Source organism: Pelophylax lessonae, assembly GCF_965119305.1.
Source record: "Pelophylax lessonae genome assembly, chromosome: 1".
In the NCBI taxonomy this organism is placed as follows: domain Eukaryota; kingdom Metazoa; phylum Chordata; class Amphibia; order Anura; family Ranidae; genus Pelophylax; species Pelophylax lessonae.
The window spans coordinates 405507934-405518953 of record NC_138768.1 but is presented as its reverse complement, the minus strand read 5'-3'; the positions used below and the strand labels follow the sequence as shown (position 1 = coordinate 405518953).

General features: G+C 40.8%; 1 protein-coding gene across 1 annotated transcript in view; it reads left to right on the top strand.

The window, feature by feature from the left end:
• The first annotated feature begins 2870 nt into the window (after positions 1 to 2870).
• The window catches only part of ZNF462 (zinc finger protein 462), a 120097-nt gene continuing 111947 nt past the window's right edge, over positions 2871 to 11020 (top strand). Inside the window, exon 1 of the mRNA XM_082259665.1 lies at positions 2871 to 3388. The gene's annotated coding sequence lies outside the window, so the exon portion shown is untranslated. The remainder of the gene's footprint in view (positions 3389 to 11020) is intronic.

Sequence of the window (11020 nt, the reverse complement as noted above, 5' to 3'; positions counted from 1 at the left end):
AACAGTTTGGGTGGTAAGTATCTAGGATATAAATATATGTGCTTAGGTTATCCATAAGTGCACAATATTCTAAAGAGGAGGTGATGACGAAACTAGAGAGAACGTCTTGGGAGAAGCAGAGTGAACAGTTTGGGTGGTAAGTATCTAGGATATGAATATGTGCTTAGGTTATCCATAAGTGCACATTATTCTAAAGAGGAGGTGATGACGAAACATAGAGAAAACGTCTTGGGATTAGCAGAGTGAACAGTTTGGGTGGTAAGTATCTAGGATATGAATATGTGCTTAGGTTATCCATAAGTGCACAATATTCTAAAGAGGAGGTGATGACGAAACTAGAGAGAACGTCTTGGGAGGAGCAGAGTGAACAGTTTGGGTGGTAAGTATCTAGGATATGAATATGTGCTTAGGTTATCCATACGTGCACAATATTCTAAAGAGGAGGTGATGACGAAACTATAGAGAACGTCTTGGGAGGAGCAGGTTGGGAGAACAGTTTGGGTGGTAAGTATCTAGGATATGAATATGTGCTTAGGTTATCCATAAGTGCACAATATTCTAAAGAGTAGGCGATGACGAAACTAGAGAGAACGTCTTGGGAGGAGCAGGGTGAACAGTTTGGGTGGTAAGTATCTAGGATATGAATATGTGCTTAGGTTATCCATAAGTGTACAATATTCTAAAGAGGAGGTGATGACGAAACTAGAGAGAACGTCTTGGGAGGAGCAGAGTGAACAGTTTGGGTGGTAAGTATATAGGATATGAATATGTGCTTAGGTTATCCATAAGTGCACATTATTCTAAAGAGGAGGTGATGACGAAACTAGAGAGAACGTCTTGGGAGGAGCAGAGTGAACAGTTTGGGTGGTAAGTATCTAGGATATGAATATGTGCTTAGGTTATCCATAAGTGCACAATATTCTAAAGAGGAGGTGATGACGAAACTAGAGAGAACGTCTTGGGAGGAGCAGGTTGGGAGAACAGTTTGGGTGGTAAGTATCTAGGATATAAATATATGTGCTTAGGTTATCCATAAGTGCACAATATTCTAAAGAGAAGGTGATGACGAAACTAGAGAGAACGTCTTGGGAGAAGCAGAGTGAACAGTTTGGGTGGTAAGTATCTAGGATATGAATATGTGCTTAGGTTATCCAAAAGTGCACATTATTCTAAAGAGGAGGTGATGACGAAACTAGAGAGAACGTCTTGGGAGGAGCAGAGTGAACAGTTTGGGTGGTAAGTATCTAGGATATGAATATGTGCTTAGGTTATCCATAAATGCACATTATTCTAAAGAGGAGGTGATGACGAAACTAGAGAGAACATCTTGGGAGGAGCAGAGTGAACAGTTTGGGTGGTAAGTATCTAGGATATGAATATGTGCTTAGGTTATCCATAAGTACACAATATTCTAAAGAGGAGGTGATGACAAAACTAGAGAGAACATCTTGGGAGGAGCAGAGTGAACAGTTTGGGTGGTAAGTATCTAGGATATGAATATGTTTTTAGGTTATCCATAAGTGTACAATATTCTAAAGAGGTGGTGATGACGAAACTAGAGAGAACGTCTTGGGAGAAGCAGAGTGAACAGTTTGGGTTGGGTGGTAAGTATCTAGGATATGAATATGTGCTTAGGTTATCCATAAGTGTACAATATTCTAAAGAGGAGGTGATGACAAAACTAGAGAGAACGTCTTTGGAGGAGCAGAGTGAACAGTTTGGGTGGTAAGTATATAGGATATGAATATGTGCTTAGGTTATCCATAAATGCACATTATTCTAAAGAGGAGGTGATGACGAAACTAGAGAGAACATCTTGGGAGGAGCAGAGTGAACAGTTTGGGTGGTAAGTATCTAGGATATGAATATGTGCTTAGGTTATCCATACGTGCACAATATTCTAAAGAGGAGGTGATGACGAAACTATAGAGAACGTCTTGGGAGGAGCAGGTTGGGAGAACAGTTTGGGTGGTAAGTATCTAGGATATGAATATGTGCTTAGGTTATCCATAAGTGCACAATATTCTAAAGAGTAGGCGATGACGAAACTAGAGAGAACGTCTTGGGAGGAGCAGAGTGAACAGTTTGGGTGGTAAGTATCTAGGATATGAATATGTGCTTAGGTTATCCATAAGTGCACATTTTTCTACAGCTTGATCTATTCAAGCTTCTGTATGGAATAAACATTTACCATGAAAAGAAATAGCAAAAAATGAATGTGAGATATACCTAAATGCAATGTTCTACACAAAAAGATAGGTAGGTACCAGCTTTGATATACTAGGTGACTCTGTCTGGTTCACAAGTTATGGTACACTGAAAGCTCAAACATATGCTAAACCTTCCCTGAAGTCCAGCAATGTTATGACCTTGCATGCTTGTAAATGTTTCAGTATTATCTGGAGGAATATTCATGTTCACAAGCCGAGGAACATTCCAAGCACCTTACAACAATGCCACCAGACTTCTGATGAGAAAAGTAAACAGGAAGAACATTGCATCAGAACTTAGCTAGCTTTCTGCCTGCAGCTCTAGTCAGGCTGAACATCTTCTCTCACACACTTTCTTTCTTTTTTTCCCCCTTCCTCATCAATATAAGCCTTTGCATTAGATCCTTTCATTAAAAAAGTAGCAAGTTGCAGTCACCAAGATCCTCCAAAGCTGTAATTTCAGAAGCACAAGCCTGGATTGTGTGGAAGAAGGTTGCTATCTGCTGTAGGTCATATTACAGCAGCACATAAAGCCCCACCCCATGTCTCTTCAGCACAGTCCATTACATCTCAAAGCTTTTTTTTTTTTTTTTCATGGTGTAGATGACTCTTGCATTCAAAGCACTTCACAGGAAAAAATAGCAGCAGAAAGAAAAGTTTTTTTCTCCCCATTCCTCCCCCAAAGCTTAGTCCTTTTATGTCAGTTAAAGGAAGCACTTTGCTGTGTGCTTGAATATGTTGCAGCTGACGTTCCACAGATAGGAGACATGTCTACGTGCTCCTTGCTGTTAGATAGACTTTGTGCACCCCCTGGTGCTCTAGCGTTTTGTGTGGTTGAGATTGTCTTCTCTCGCTCTCCCTCTCCCTTCTGGTTGCTCATTATTCAGAAAGAGGCAGAGACACACACACACACACACTGACTGAGTGAGAGAGACGGATCTTTCAGGTCATCTGCAGCTGCAGAGCAGCAGCAGCAGCCAGAGAAGAAGACAGAGAGAGAGAGAGGAGAAGATAAAATAAAGCAGGGAAGATGGCAATTCTCCATTGCTGAAGCTGGCAGCATGAGAGTCAAGGAAGAAGTTGAAGCAGAGAGCCACCATCTCTTCCTGTAGATACAACGCCACATTGTGAAGGAGCAGGACAACAGAGGCTGGTGCAGCCAACGTCCACAGAGCTCTGTAAGTTCTTCCATTCAAGTCCCTCTCCTTGTTTATTGTTATTGTGTCCTTGATTGTAAATAATGTTGACTAGTACAAGCGATGGGAGATTGAGGAAGCTTCTGGGGGGTGGGGGCTGTCTACAGAAGAAAGGAGAGGAGGTGGAGAAGCAAAAAATTAATGAATTCATTAATTGACCTCCTCTGCTGTCTCCAAATACCCCCCATGTGGTGGAGATTAAGAAAATAATAATAATGATAAGCAAAAGACTCCTGAGGTTTGCATGTCTGGAGGAAAGCAGTGACAGACACAGAGGGGGGTAGGAAATATGACTGAATGCTGGGTGGCTGCATGACCAAAGCCATAGGATGACCTCTTCTATTAGCTGCTTGCTTTGGATTTTCCCCCCACCCCCTCCCTTCGCCTATTAAGAGGTCTTCTGGGCACCCCCTCCCTCCTAAGCTGCCTTGACATGGAAGGTTGGATTCTCCAGCCTAGGAGGGAGGGAATGGGGTTTGTTGTGCAGCTTTAGGCTGGTGTTTCTTGAGGGTGAGAAGAAAAGAAACCACTGTGCTTTCATGAAATATCATATGGAAAGTCCTCATGTCACCTCCTCTACAACTCCTATGTATATGATTAGCTTAGAGCACTTTAGAACCATAGGGTTGGTTCCTGTCCATGATTTTCTATCTCTATGAGAAGCCTGTCTGGTTTGGTTTCTATCCAGACCTCACAGTACAAAGCTCCTCCACCATACTCAATACTAAGCTCCTCCTGGTTACCCTGCTTTATTCATAGCTCTTTGCTTTTCTAAGCTCAACCTGGCAATCCAGAACTATGATCAAATCATTAAGTAGCATTTTTTTTAGAAGAACTTTCAAGACTGGAGCATCATTGTATTTTTTTTTTTTCCATGTGGCTGAAACAAGCTGATGGTATGTTCTGAGAGGAAGTGACTAGGCAAGTTGCTGCAGAAAGCCATGATGTATGCCAGATAACTCATGTCATGCTGTAGCTCCACCAGAAGATGGAGAACAGAGGGCTTCAAAGTACACAAAGCTGACATGGAGGTTTTTTTTCTCGATTAACATGGCTCTTGATCATCCTGTTGGTGTACCATTTGGCAACCATGCTCAACAGCCTCAACCATTCAAAAGTATTCATTTGGTTTTTCAAGTTGTATCATCTACAAAAAAAAAAAAAAAAAGGTTACAGAATTCTTTCATATTAAGCAGTGTTTTTCAGAAATGTGCATGGATATCCCAAGGTTGGATACCAACCTTAATACCAAATTAACCGTAATACCAAAGAGTGTCAACTCATTTGTATGTGCTGTTAAAAACCATATTCTGTAGGCATCTCACAAGAAAAGGGCCTCCTAATGATGTCCTTGGAAACTTTCAATGACTGCTCTTATAAAAATTGTTTTTTTTTCAAATATTACCATTTGCATACGTTTATTACAACTAAAATATTGGTTTGAAGCATTCAGTTTGTAATACAGATAAGCCTTATGGGCCATACACACTATAAGATTTTCTGAAGACTTTTTTTCCTTTAGACTTACCAAAACCATACAATATGAGGTCAAACCTAAACACTATCAATTTGTATGCAATCTGGCAGACCCTTGCACTACATAGAAAAGGTAAATCTGAAGGAAAAAGTCTTCAGAAAATCTTATAGTGTGTATGGCCCTTTACTGATCAATGTTGATTATGCGCAACAGTTCTTCACCATGTATGTTGTAGTTTGTCTCCTACATTTGGGTTTTACATCTCTATGAGAACCAGGAAACAAATAACTTCTAATGAAACCAGGTAAGATTTATAACTGAAGACTGACACATTATTTTAGCTGAGAACATAGTGTGCCTACAGCAGGTTTGATTTTTGATATGATGCCATTGGTGACCCAAAGCCAATAACTTGATGGTTGTCACAGACAAGTTAAATCACCAATGGGCTTTCATATTTTTGGTGACTTTGGTGGAGGTATCTCCAGATTTCCATATCTGTCCCTCTACTTCCATCAATATTGCCATCTTTTTTTTTTTTAATTATTTTTATTCAGTTTTTAGGAGAAAAAAAAAACTGAGAAAAACCATCCAACAGTAACAAACGGATACAGAAAAACAAAGCAGACATAAAAAAAAGAAAAACAGAACAGTCCGCCCAACCCATCCAAACCCACCCCCCCTCCCCCCCAAACAGACACCAGCACCCTACATAATAGACCGGATAACCGAGGTCAAATATTGCCATCTTAATACCGCTGTTGAATGGTTTATCTATTTTACATAAATTACAGTACAGTAGTGAGGCAACTGTGGAAGGTCAAAGCTGGTGTGGACCTAATACCAAAGGAACTCCCCAAGAGACATAAGAAACCATTTTATGACACAACCTATCAGCAGCAACATGTAGCTAAATATCAGTTTTTTGGCAGGGTTAGCCTTCAGATTTTAAAGTCGAACTATAGGCAAAACTTTTTTTTTTTTTCCATTTTGGAAAGCGTGAGGGAGGGTTATACCCCTGTTGTCTTGTTTTTTTACATATGTGCTGCATTGTGGAGATTTCCTTTCACTTCCTGTTCCATGGCCAAAACAGGAAGTGAGAGGAAATCCATGCAAATTAAGGGAATCCCTCAGGGACTCCCAGGCCATCAGAACTAGTGTCCCTATTGAAATATTTCCTCACTATTACTTTGCTAGGGACAACCCAACATTTTGGATTTTCTTATACTTAAACTTTAAATGCTAATGGTAAACAAGACAAATAGAGAGGTTAAATCTCCCTAATGGGTCACAGATAGCTAAAAAATTGACAGCTGTTCTAACCCCTCTCGACTCTATCCAAAACGAAAGAAGAAGTTTTGCCTTTAGTTATACTTTCAAATTTCTTTATTGAACAAAAACCAGCATACAAAGTATATATTAGAACACGAGTCCAGAATATAGTACATGAAACATCCGAACTAAATGCCTGCACAAAAATCAACATTACAGAAGAGGACAATTCAAACAGCATACCAGTGGCACTGTAGCAAAGAGTGGAATAACAAACCCCAGTAAGACTTAACATGGGGCGTGAGTTGTGTCAGAAACAATGCTCATGTGGATAACTGGAACAGCAACCTTATGAGAACCAGAAGGAGGATGTTCAGAAAAAACTGGACCTCGGAGGTCTAATGCGGAGAACAGATGTGGGGAAAGACAGGTGGGGGGGAGCAAGAGCAAGGAAGAGAAGGACAGGAGAGGTCAGGGGAGAGAAAAAGAAGGAGGAACAGTGGAGTGGAGCAGCAGGTGGGACCTGTGGTTAACAAAGGGTACATGCTTGGCTGATGGTGGGAGAGCAAGTAATATTCATCCCGTGCGGGCGACCCCATCTCCAGTCAGACAGTAGGTGAACCAGGGACCCCGTCCAGAGCCAGGCCTTCAGGAGACAGGATAAACGTGTTCCAGCACGCCCAGGTTTTGGTATATTGCTCCTTCCTACCCTGCGCAGTGAGCACCAAGTTTTAGTTATACTTTCAATCCTAGTAGAATCCATAATATATGTAAGAGATGACATACCGTAACTCTCAGTCATGTATATAGGTTGCTTGCATTAACAATATATATTGATATTCAACCCTCAGAATAAATATAGTCCACATGTACTTCCTGTTACTACTGGTCAATAGTCAGACCTCATTAGATATAACCATACAGAACAGTGCCTCCTAAATGGCAGCTGCTTTAATTGGGTTGCGGTTGTTGGCATTCATCACATTAAGAGAAATCTGCCATGACACCTAAGTGCTGACACCAAAGAGTAGACGGCATGTTATCCAGTATAGTATTGCTATTCATGGTCGGAAAAAGTCTAACTTTGCTTTTGCTGAGAAAAAAACACCAACCCTCTCATGGAAAGTTATATACATTCTAAGAATTCTAGCAAATTTTCCAAAGTCCAACCTTGAAGCTCACACATAGCTATCTCTCACTTCCTATTTCCTGCAGCCTTGCCCTACTTCCTGAGTGCTAGGAAGGCTGGTCTTCCTGTCAAAGCCCTATGATTCAACTCAGCGTTGTAATAAGATAAATACTGCTGGTAATAACAGTTAAACAATATGTACATTAGCAATGTACAGAACCAGAACTTTTTTTTCCCAGTTTTGGAAACTTATCTGGATTCCGATTGAACTAGAAAGGTCATTTGTATTAAAGTGTATCTATGGTCAAAATGTAAAATCATATATTAGTTTTCACATTTGTTTTTAAATGATTTATAGCCTACTCCCATCAATCTGAATAATCTTGAGGTTTGTAAACTTACTTTGTGACGATCCCCACACATTTACTTTCTTGAATTCTGTGACACATTTACTCATTCATGCTTTGTGAGCAGTCACTGCTGTGTCATACTTTTCAAAGAGCTTGACTTCTGAACTATAAAGAAGCTGAGAGGTGGAGTCAGTACAGAAATCACTGCTTGCAGGCAGCAAGGTACCATGGGATATGTAGTTTCTTTAAATTGAAAGTAGTTTTATACAGGATTTTAGCGCCGACAGTTTAAGAAGTGCTTTACAACATAAGGGCAGACAGTACAATTACAATACAAATGAATACAGCAGGAATCAGAAAGCCCTGATCGTTAGAGCTTACAATCTGAAAGGGAGCATCAAGAGATGCAAAAAGGTAATAACTGTGGGGGATGGGCTGATGGAGAAAATAAATGTACAGTTGTTAGGTGGAAGCGAGATAGGTTTCTCATAAGAGATGAGTTTTCAGGGATCGTCTGAAAGTGGACAGAGTAAGAGATAGTTGGACAGATAGGGGTAGGGCGTTCCAGAGTATGGGAGAGGCTCTGGAGAAGTCCTGGAGGCGAGCATGGGATGAAGTGCTAGTGGAGCTAGAGAACAGGAGGTCTTGGGAGTAACAAAGAGAATGATTTGGTTGGTATTTTGAGACTAGGTTAGTGATGTAGCAGAGTTGGAGATGGCTTTGTAAGTTGTGGTTAGTATCTTGAATTTAATTTGTTGGGTGAGCAGAAGTCAGTGGAGGGATTGACAGAGAGGGGTAGCTGACATTAAGCGGTTTGTAAGGTGGATGAGCCTGGCAGTGGCATTCATGGTGGACTGATGGGAGAATAGCCTATGTAAGTGTAAGCCACTGAGGATGGAGTTACAGTAGTTGAGGTGAGAGATGACAAGGAAGTAGATTAGAAGCTTTGTGGTGTAATTGGTTAGGAAGGGGCATATCTTGGAGATGTTCAGGTTACAAGTTTTGGACAGTGATTGGATGTAGGGGCGAAAGGATAGTTCAGAGTCCAGGATTACAGCTAGGACCTTGGCATGGAGGAGTTAGTTGATTTTGGCAGAGAAATCAGGGGAAGAAGCACGTGGGGTTGAAAAATGATGAGCTCAGTTTTGGATAGATTGAGTTTGAGGAAGTAGTGTGACATTGAGATTGAGTAAACCAAAGAAATAAGTAGAGGAGAAGCTACAATGCATGCAAGGAATCCAGGAAGTTGTGAATAGAGATTACCAGCAGGCAAGCAGAACTTACAACATGAAAGGAGATTCTTCATGTAAACTTATGTTGGATTTCCAAAAATAATAGTTTGTATTCCTATTACAATTTGATGTTTTAAAATGAAAGTGTATGCAGTGACCATATATCTCCTTTAACACTAAAATAAAAAATAGCTTGTGTACCTATTTTTTTAAAACCAAAGGGGAGTTTCCCACTTAAATGAAAAGGATTCGACACTTATAGTATACTGTATATCATTTAAAGTTATGTGTGTGTTAGGGTTTACAAATAGATATATCTGATATACCAATAATAACTGTTAATTATATTCTTTTACTGTGATTTGTAAGATGATCTTCTCCAAATATGGTGGATATATTGATTGCTAGTTCCGGGTATACCTGATTGGACTAAATATAGGGATTTTCTTTCTGTTCCAGAAGTTCAGTAAGAACTGCTCCTCTGCCATTGGGTTACTGCTTCTGACTTTGGGAAACTTGTGAAAATTGTGAGAAAATGTACATGCATGTTTTTTAGATATAGTGGGGAGAGCAATACATTGGCTCGCCTGATGTTGTGGCTGGTTGAAAGGCTCCAACCTGCAGGCTGGCAGAAACCAAAAGAAACCCAAAAATGCATTGTGTTAATAGTCCAACATATGAATGTGTGAAAGAGATCACACTCAATTCATAAACAGTATAATGGATACTGGATATACATACAGTATCTAAAAGTGAGTACACCCCTAACATTTTTGTAAATATTTTATTATATCTTTTCACGTGACAACACTGAAGAAATGACACTTTGCTACAATGCAAAGTAGTGAGTATAACCGTGTAAATTTGCTGTCCCTTCAAAATAACTCAACACACAGCCATTAATGTTTAAACCACTGGCAACAAAAGTGAGTACACCCCTAGGTGAACATGTCCAAATTGGGCCTAAAGTGTCTATATTTTGTGTGGCCAACATTATTTTCCAGCACTGCCTTAACCCTCTTGGGCATGGAGTTCACCAGAGCTTCGTTGCCACTGGAGTTCTCCTTTTATTATTATTATTATACAGGATTTATATAGTGCCAACAGTTTGCGCAGCACTTAACAAAATAAAGGCAGACATTGCAGTTACAATACAATTTGGAACAAGAGGAATCAGAGGGCCCTGCTTGTTAGCTAAAAGGGATGGTCAATTGATACCAAAGGTAATAGCTGTGGGGGATGAGCTGATGGAGAAAGTGAAACAGTGTATTAGTTGCCGGATAGTCTTCTTTAAAGAGAAGGGTTTTCAGGAATCTAAAGATGGATAGATTAGGGGACAGTCGGACAGATTGGGGTAGAGAGTTCCAAAGAATGGCAGAAGCTCTGGAGAAATCCTGGAGGCGAGCATGGGAAGAGGTTACAAGGGAGCAAGAGAGCAGGAGGTCTTGGGAGGAGCGAAGAGAGCGGCTTAGTTAATATTTTGAGATCAGGTTAGTGATGTAGCTGGGGGCAGAGTTGTGGATGGCATTGTAAACCATTGTTAGCACCTTGAATTTTATTCGTTGGGTGAGTGGAAGCCAGTGAAGGGATTGGCAGAGAGGGGTGGAGGACACCGAACAGTTGGGAAGGTGAATAATTCATGCAGCAGCTTTCATTATGGATTAAAGGGGGGGGATAATCTTTGTAAAGGTAATCCAATGAGGAGGGAGTTGCAGTAGTCGGCGAGAGATAACCAGGGCGTGAATTAAAAGCTTGGTGGTGTCGTTGGTTAAAAGGGCCGTATTCTAGCGATGTTGCGGAGGTTAAGGCGGCATGATTTTGACAGGGATTGGATGTGAGCCTGAAAGGACAGTGCAGAGTCCAGGGTTACCCCTAGCACCCTGGCATGTGCGGAAGGACTGATGGTTGTTCCATTGATCTTGACAGAGAATTCAGGGGAAGGGGCACGTGGAGGAGGAAATATTATGTGCTCGGTTTTAGATAGATTCAGTTTGAGGAAGTGGTGTGACATCCAGGCTGATATGTCTGTTAGATCAGTGATGTGGGAGGAGACTGATGGGGTGAGCTGAGGGGTAAAGAGGTAGATTTGGCTGTCATCAGCATAGAAATGGTAGTGGAAGCCATGGGAGGCTATTAGCTGACCCAGGGAGGAGG